Source organism: Marmota marmota, unplaced genomic scaffold, assembly GCF_001458135.2.
Source record: "Marmota marmota marmota unplaced genomic scaffold, marMar, whole genome shotgun sequence".
Lineage (NCBI taxonomy): Eukaryota > Metazoa > Chordata > Mammalia > Rodentia > Sciuridae > Marmota > Marmota marmota.
This window is the reverse complement of record NW_026000057.1, coordinates 27,259,760-27,268,730: the sequence shown is the minus strand read 5'-3', so window position 1 is coordinate 27,268,730 and position 8,971 is coordinate 27,259,760. Positions and strand designations below refer to the sequence as shown.

General features: G+C 33.0%; 1 pseudogene; it reads right to left on the bottom strand.

Annotated features, from left to right (window-relative positions):
- Positions 1-7,008: 7,008 nt before the first annotated feature.
- On the bottom strand, positions 7,009-7,562 carry LOC107141210 (annotated as a pseudogene).
- Between the last annotated feature and the right edge of the window lie 1,409 nt (positions 7,563-8,971).

Genomic DNA, 8,971 nt, shown 5'->3' with positions numbered 1-8,971 from the left:
GTGCAAATGCCAGGGAAATCAGACTCAACACATTCTAAATAATTGGTGCCATATATTAAATGTTGGCTAAATGCAACTTTCAAAAAACAAATTACCAAGTTGTCTTGAATCAAAAAAAAATATATTTCCTATTAGCTGTGATACAGGCTTTCCTTATTCCAAATGCAGAAACTACTTCTGTAGTCAAGAGAGACAGAGAAGTGTGAACACATATAACTGAAATAAACATGGGGTTGCATTAGAAGTGATAGGTGTTTATTAGCGATCTGAAAGTAGTATGAGCATTTCTGAGAAATCATAAACCCTTCACTGTGTGATAAAAACATTTACCTTCTCTAGGAAGGGTAGAGTGATCTTTAAGAATAATGTGAGGATGCAACAAGTTGCTTTTGAAATGTCCATATAAAGCCATTGTTAGTATCCTTAGTTATTTTATTGGCCATGGTGCCTTTTCCTACAAATGTCATTCTCACAATGTGCTTCATAGATTCTTGGGGACTTCAGTATCTACAAGGTAAAAACTGATTCATAATTCTAAGAGGTTATCTGACTTTTTTCATTTGGTGATATTTGTATTTATGATAAAAACAAGGTAAAACTGTTATTTCCTTCCTTTGGATAAGGACAGTAGTAAACACAGCCATGCATCCACAGGGGGAAAAATTCCATTTTTGTAAGAATCTCAGTGACATGACATGTTCATGAGCCAAGACACACCCTCTCCACCACTCCTGTATCACTCACCTAGGTCTTGATAATTTCCATTTTTACATATCTCTCAAACATGCGTTTTGATCCTACTCTGGGCTATCACATCATCTTTTGACTGAATTATAGCAACAGCTCTCCAATGGGTCTTTCTAAGAAGAACATCTTTGTTCTGCCCTTCAATACACTCTCCATATAGCAGCCCTTAGAATGCTATCTTTTCATAGTCTGATAAGATGGAAAGTATATATAAGTCAACTCTTTCTGAAGTATGATGGTTAACTCACAGAAAATTGCTTGTGCAATTGTTTGAGTTGCAAACTGAACTAGCCAACGTTTTGAGGAAACCATTTTTTAAAATATTTTTTAGTCATCAATAGACCTTTATTTATTTATTTTTATGTGGTGCTGAGAATTGAACCCAGTGCCTCACACATGCTAGTCAAGTTTTGTACCACTGAGGCACAACCCCAGCCCAGAGAAACAATTTTTATTGGAAAGATAAATTATGACTATTTAGACTTGAATACTTCTGATACACTCTTGAAAAAGAGCCTGAGACTTTAAAAAAAACAATCAATAGTACTTTTTGACAATGATAAAATTTGAGGATTTTTAATAAGAATTATAATTTGGAAACACTTCTATTGGTTAATGTGATGTAGATACCTTTCCAATATTGAAGACTTTACTGATAATTTTGATGTGGTACTAACAAATAGGACTTTTTTGTCATTCTTCTTGTTATCACATGGTAGACTATATCAACATTTGGGATGTCTGCATAAGCCAGTGAAGCAGTCTGTTCAAGTTCATGGATGTATGTTATTCCAAAAATCTGTTCAAGTGAAGATAAACTAATAAATTTTAACAAAATCAACTATAATAAATATTCATTTTGGGGGGTGTGGATACTGAGTATTGAACTCAGGGGCACTTTATCATTGAGTTACATTCCCAGCCCTTGTTCATGTTTTATTTTGAGATGGGCTGGCCTCCTTGAAACCTTCCTGCCCCAGCCTTCTCAGTCTCTGTGATTACTGGCATGCTCCACTGTGCCCATTCAATATATTACTTCTATGAAATTTCATATTTCACATTGCAACTTAACATTTAAGAAACCAACATGTGTTCAATTTGATACAGTATTACTAAAAACTACACTCAATCTGAAAATCTATGAACTTTCCCTCTCATTCATTACCTGTGTATGAAAAGCTAGATTGCTTCCTATGATATGATTTAGCCAAAATCAAAACAAAATATCTTGTAACATATTGAATGTGGAAGAAGCTGAGTCTCCAGATGACTTCTACTAAATTAGACACTAAAAGAGATTTGGATAGTTGTAAAGAAATGAACTCTTAATGCTAAAAATTATTCTTTTTTGGGAAAATGACTTTATTTTTATAAAGTTATTTATGTTAACATGATTAGATAATTATAATTATTTTGCATAAATTAATAAATGAATAATTTAAAGCTTTAAAATTTTCATATTTCATATGGTAAATATCAACAACTATAATTCACACAAAGACTTCACTCTGGTGCCCTGAATAATACTTAAGATTATAAAGAAGTACTGGGAAAACAAAATATTTCAAAAATTTTGTCTTACAGCATGTATAATATATAATACACCAATGAAAAGCACTTTTTCTTGTTGATTGATTGTAATGTTATCAAGTTAATCTGCTCTGAGATTAAATTTCAAATAATAATTCAGTTACATGGAAATTAGTTTTTTTTTCTCTAAAGTCTTTTGATTTAAGAAAATGATTTAAACTGTTTTTCTAAAATTTTCCAATCTTAATATCATTAATCCTCAAATGGTAACTTTAGCAAAATAAATAATTAAACAAGTACACAAAAGAGTGTACTGAAGTCTTCACTGAAGTATTTTTATGGTAACAATGGGGAAGTAAGACTAAAATGATACTAATTTATGGAATTATAAAATTTAAATATAACATGGTACATCTTTATAACTGCCTATTTAAGTATTACTAAAACAATATTGTATTTGTGGGTGTATTAAAACAAGTATGTACTTATGACATATAAAAGGAAAAGCAGATAACATGAAATGAAGTCAGGATATCAACACATACAAATGAATTTCCCCATTCTTCACCTCCCACTCTGAAGTTTAGAAATTACAGAAAAAATATTAAAAATAGAAACATATAAGGGTATAACTGAATTAAAAAGGAAGAGAAATGTTTCCATGTCTGAAAACAAATGTTGCATATAGGTCAATACTGAAGTTGTGTACACTGGGTCCTATTTCATATCAAGGAGAATACAAGTGTCCCATTCCATAGGATTGTTGAAATCAGACTTCTTGCTTGAAGCCAAGAGTTAAGTTCTGCCACCGATAAAAGGGTTGTGGAAGAAGAAAAGAGAAAAACATCTTCCAACTGTGACCTGAGGATTCAGATTGAAGAAAGTTGCAAATCTAGGGGAGCAGGAGGACAGGAACAATACATTTGATCCAGGACTCTAGAAGTGAAGGCAAGTACAGAGTTGGCAAACAGCTAAATCTAGACAGAATGAGAGGTGGTAAAAAGGAGAGGAGGAAAAAAGGACAAAAGTTGGGAAAGACTCCCTGGTTAGAAGAAATCAGTAAAAGAAAATGAACAAATAAAAAATTAAAAAGCAGACTCTGAGAAAGATAGTCAATAATAATAACTGAAAGATAAATTCACAGATGAATAATTATTTTTAAATTCAGAAATCAAACACTATAAAGTGTAAATGCTTGTGATCCTAAAAGAATCTAATGTTAAGATATAGCAAATTTAAAACCTGAATTTGTATTATAAATATATAATATCACCTGATTCAAAAATTTTTTTATCTACTAAAGGGACCTAGTCTATCTTCCACAGTTGCCCTTCTGGGTATGTGCCCAATCTATCTGAAAGAAAGTTTTGCACAGGAATGGGATGTAAATACATGATCTATTTCATTATTGTTAAATATAATCACAATAACAACAACAGCAATGACAAAATAAGCAGGCTAAATTGTCCTAGGAGAGCACTGAAATAAATGGTGGCATATTCATATAATGTTCATAATTACAATTAAATGTAGTAGCTATTATATGTATTAAAAGCAGTAAAATTCAAACCAGAAGAAAGACTGAAAAAAAGTTGGGTAATGTCAACTATAATATGAAATTTCTTATGTGAAGTATTTTTTAGAAAGGCAAAGCAATACCTACATACTATTTATAAATATGTACCAATGTGATAAACATGGGCAAATAGGCTAGACATCAAATTTAAAATTAATAGAAAAAAAAGTAGGCCCCAATCTTTATCATGTGGGATAGGCCCCAGCTTCCTTAATAAGGCTTCTATAGCACAAGAATTAAAACCAGGAATCAATAAATTGGATAAACTCAAACTAAAAAGTTTCTTCTCAACAAAAGAAAAAATCTGCCAGGTGAATAGAGAGCTTACATCTTGGGAGCAAATTTTAACCCCTCACACATCAGATAAAGCACTAATCTCTAGGGTATATAAAGAACTCAAAAAGCTAAGCACCAAAAAAACCCAAATAACCCAATCAATAAATGGGCCAAGGACATGAACAGACTCTTCTCAGATGATATTTAATCAATCAACAAATATATGAAAAAATATCCATCATCTCCAGCAATTAGAGAAATGCAAATCAAAACTACTATAAGATTTCATCTCACTCCAGTCAGAATGGCAGCTATTATGAAGACAAAATAATAAGTGTTGGAGAGGATGTGGGGAAAAAGGCACACTCATACATAGCTGGTGGGACTGCAAATTGGTACAGCCAATATGGAAAGCAGTATGGAGATTCCTTGGAGATCTGGGAATGCAACCACCATTTGACCCAGCTACCCCTCTCCTCGGACTATACCCAAAGGATTTAAAAACAGCATACTACAGGGACACAGCCACATCAATGTTTATAGCAGCACAATTCACAATATCTAAACTGTGGAGCCAATCTAGATGTCCTTCAGTGGATGAATGGATTAAAAATGCAGCATATATACACAATGAAATTTTATTCAGCACTAAAAAAGAATAAAATCATGGCATTTTCAGGTAAATGAATGGATGGCATTGGAGAAGATAATGCTAAGTGAGATTAGCCAATCCCAAAAAACAAATGCCAAATGTTTTCTCTGATATAAGGAGGCTGACTCATAGTGGAGTAGGGAGAGGGAGCATGGGAGGAATAGATGAATTCTAGATAGGTAAGAGGGGTGGGAGGGAAAGGGACAGGGCAGGGGATTAGCAAGGATGGTGGAATGTGATAGACATCATTATTCAAAGTACATGTATGAAGACATGAATTGGTGTGAACATACTTTATATACAAACAGAGGTAAGAAAAAGTGTTCTATATGTGTAATAAGAATTGTGAGGCATTCTGCTGTCATATATTTAAAAAATAAAACCAATAAAAAACTGGAAAGCAAAGAAAGACTGACTAGAAAAGTTTGAAATATTAGTTGTATTGTTTAAATATTTCTGAAGCTACTATGTGAAAAGTGTTACCGATTTTGATACACATACATCTTTATATGTGGACTATATCAACATAAAATCTAAACATATTTTGTAAAGTTATTTCATTTAGGATAGTTCAAAGATAAATACTGTTTATCATTATTTGCAAATTTTTCTAAAGAAAATGTATAGTAATTGACTAATAAAAATAGTAAAAGTAAGTACAATAGTTTACATTTATTACATTATATTCAGAAGTGTGATGAAGTTGCCAGCTACCTGACATACTTGGTGAGATAAGAAAGATGGGTTAATGGTTTAATGTAATATTTCAATAAGTTCTTTAAAATTAAATTATGTAAGGATGGCCTTTCCAATTTTTCTCAATGATCAAAATTTATGAAGAATATTCACTTTAAAAAATATTTTATTTTAGTTGTAGTTGGACACAATACCTTTTTATTTTTTATGTGGTGATGAGGATGGAACCCAGGGCCCCGTCCATGCTAGACAAGCACTCCCGCTGAGCCACAACCCCAGCCCCAAGAATATTCACTTTTTAAAGGGAAAAATTTAAATTTGATAAATAAATTCCTAACAAATATCTTCACTTATTTTAATTGGAATATTTAATAACATCTTCACATATAAAGAATCAAAATTATATTCTTAAAATTTTCTCAAAGCAAATGGTAGGAACAGCATATTTATGACACGTAAGGAGCACATTATTCATTTTAGATAAATTTGCTTAGTGTCATACTTTACTAAAACATGCAAAGTCCATTTAGGAGGAATAACTTTACTCATCAATTGAAAACATTAACTAATGGCTCAGCTGTCACTTTAAAGATTGCCTTGGGACTAGGAATATAAACAGAAGTGTAATATCTTAAATTTACAATCAGCTTTCCTGCTACAAAGATTAATATATTGCTGTGACATACACATTTTATTAACATAAGAATTTTATGTTTGTTCGAAATATCATCTTCTGCACCATTTTATTCAACAACTAGTCACAAAGACTTGTAATTTACTTTGAAGTCCTAATCAAAACAACAAAATAACAACAATTTCTAATATCTACTCATACCCCCCATGAATTCTGAAAAATGGTTTTGAGAATTGGATTAAAATTAAGCATAACAGGTAGGTTAAACATGACAAGGTGATCCACATTTGGATCCAAATTTGTAAAACAACATGCTATACTACAAAATGTTAACAGCATTTTGTCCAGAATGTTTATTCAGTAGTGCTCTTAGAAGATTCACCTGTGTGAATGGCCCTTTACCATTGCCCCAAATTGAAATGTATGACATAGCCTTTGGATCATTGCAGCAGATGGTGATTGACCATGAGCCCTCCTCTAGGAAGGACTTGGCTAGAGGTAAAGTAGTTTCCTGCTACTGAGGGAAAAAAAAAATCAATGAGAGATAGAGCTGTGAGCTCGAAGTAGTCTATATTCTCAAAGGCAAGACAATACCTGCAGGAGCCTGCACAAGAGAAGAAAAGTTGAGTGTGGTGGTATCTGTCACAGGTATCCACAAACTAAACCCTGTATTTATTTATTAATTTTTTTTGTTTGTTTTTAGAACATCTGAGATTTTTAATGCTTTCTTTACAGGTAACTTAAATGACTTTTGATTAAGAAAACTGTAGAAAGTTAGTAACTTTCATAAGCAAACCGGCACACGTCAGTTTTCCTCAGAGTCCTGTTTTGTGGGGGTGTCCAAATGCAGTGCTTGAGGTCTCTGATCACACTTGCTGGAATCACTTGCGGCAGATTTTAGTCCACAGGTCACTTTTCCCCATGTTTCTTTGAAAACTCTTCAGTGTTCTTACAGAATTTTTTACGTTCCTTAGAGAATTCTTCAATTAGGTCATCCCACAGCAGGTGCGTGGGCTGGGGTGCTATGAGGGACAGGATTGCTTGGTTGGGCTTGGTTGCTGGCATCCAGTTCTCAGCACTAATTACTGGCAGGCAGACCTACCATTTTTCATCTGTGTTTGGGTGCTAGATCTTTGTTTTAAATGTGATCTTTGGTGATTTGAATGGGTATTCTGCTGAAAAGTTTATTTTGATTCTGAAGGCCCCCTTATCATAGGGAGGATTGTCAGGAACAATAAGCCTTTGCCGATCAATAAATTAGCTTCATCAACCTGGATGTAACAAAGCTTTTCTTTCCACATTTGCAGATCACTTCTAGCTTCTTCATCAGCCTCCTGTGAGCTACCATCTTGGATATCTCATTTATCAATTTCTAATACACATACGCCTACTAAAAATACTGGACATGTCTAAAATAAAAGTCATGTTCTTCACACCATATTTTTAAAAGGTCAGAGTCAATATAGAAAATAACTAGCAAGAAAGGTTGTAAACTAAATTATAAAACACAGAGGAGACTTTAATGGCAACTGAACATTAAATTTCAATTTGAAATTTGTGGCAGCCAAGTTAAGAAGCCAATCTGACCAAATGGGGCTCCTTGTGACCTGAAATGCTACTTTCAGGGAAAGTATTTTTAAATTTTAATTTTTAAATTATAATTTAGATATGATTTATTATATGGAATAATTATTCAATAACAATATCTTGAATAGCTATCAAAAATTGAGAAAGTGTTACTCTATAACTATTACTCATATTGGTAAATTGGAAAACTGATGATTGAATCCATTGCTATAATCACTGCTAGAAAAAAATAAAAAAAGTTGTCTAGTATTCTAATCTGAACCTACTAGTAAAATAAAGTGTCCCCATTTTCTTTTAGATCAATATTTATGGCAAGCATTTGCCTTCACCATGTTTTGCCTGGAATTAAAAAATACTCTTTTCAAGATTGAATTCTTAGGCAAAGACTTGGCACAGACATATTCTATGATGATAACTGAAAAACTACCAGATGGTCTGGCAGCCAGGTCACATTCTGTCATGGAAATTAAAAAGTTGAATCAGTTTCTTGCCCACTTGGAGAATCATCCTTTGTCCACATGGAAATGAATAGTAGGGGACCTATGAGTAGAATCAATATTGAAAAGATATTTTAATCTCTATTTGAAAATCTTTCTCAGCTTGACTGGGATTGACTGCCCAGAAAGCTAACTTAAGATCTTTGAGGCAATCTCAGTATTCTGTGGCAAAACTGTCATGACTCATTAGCAAAATCTGTGTGGACAAGGGAGCATGCATGCTACTTATTTGCTAACCAATGTACTCCCTTGGATACCTGCACCATACAGTCTGGAAGACTGGCTTAGATCACTTTGGAAGAGGTGAAGTATCAATTGGTTACTTGAGAACATATGATTATGAGTACTTCTGCCTTATTTTGAGCCCAGGAGCTGCAAAACATACTCCAAAGAGACTCTTGGTGGCATTATTTACTATGGTTTATGTAAAGTTAGACTATGCCAAATGAAAATTTAGTATTTACCAGGATGCTACAGAGTGGATAGTCTTTGGGAATCACTTCCAAGTTGTTTGGCAGCTTAAGAAATATTCTGATTTCTGAGAGTGTAACAATATTATTTAGAAAAAAAGAAAACGTCTGATTTCTTATTTCAATGGCTGTATGATAGGGTATGTGGCTTCAACCAAACTACCTCTAAATGTTAAATGAGGATATTCTAATATAGGTGTGTGTACACATACACGTACACACACACACATACAATCAGAAGAATTAACTATATCCCATTTTTACTTAATTCATCATGATAATTTTATCTTATTGGTAAGGATTTTT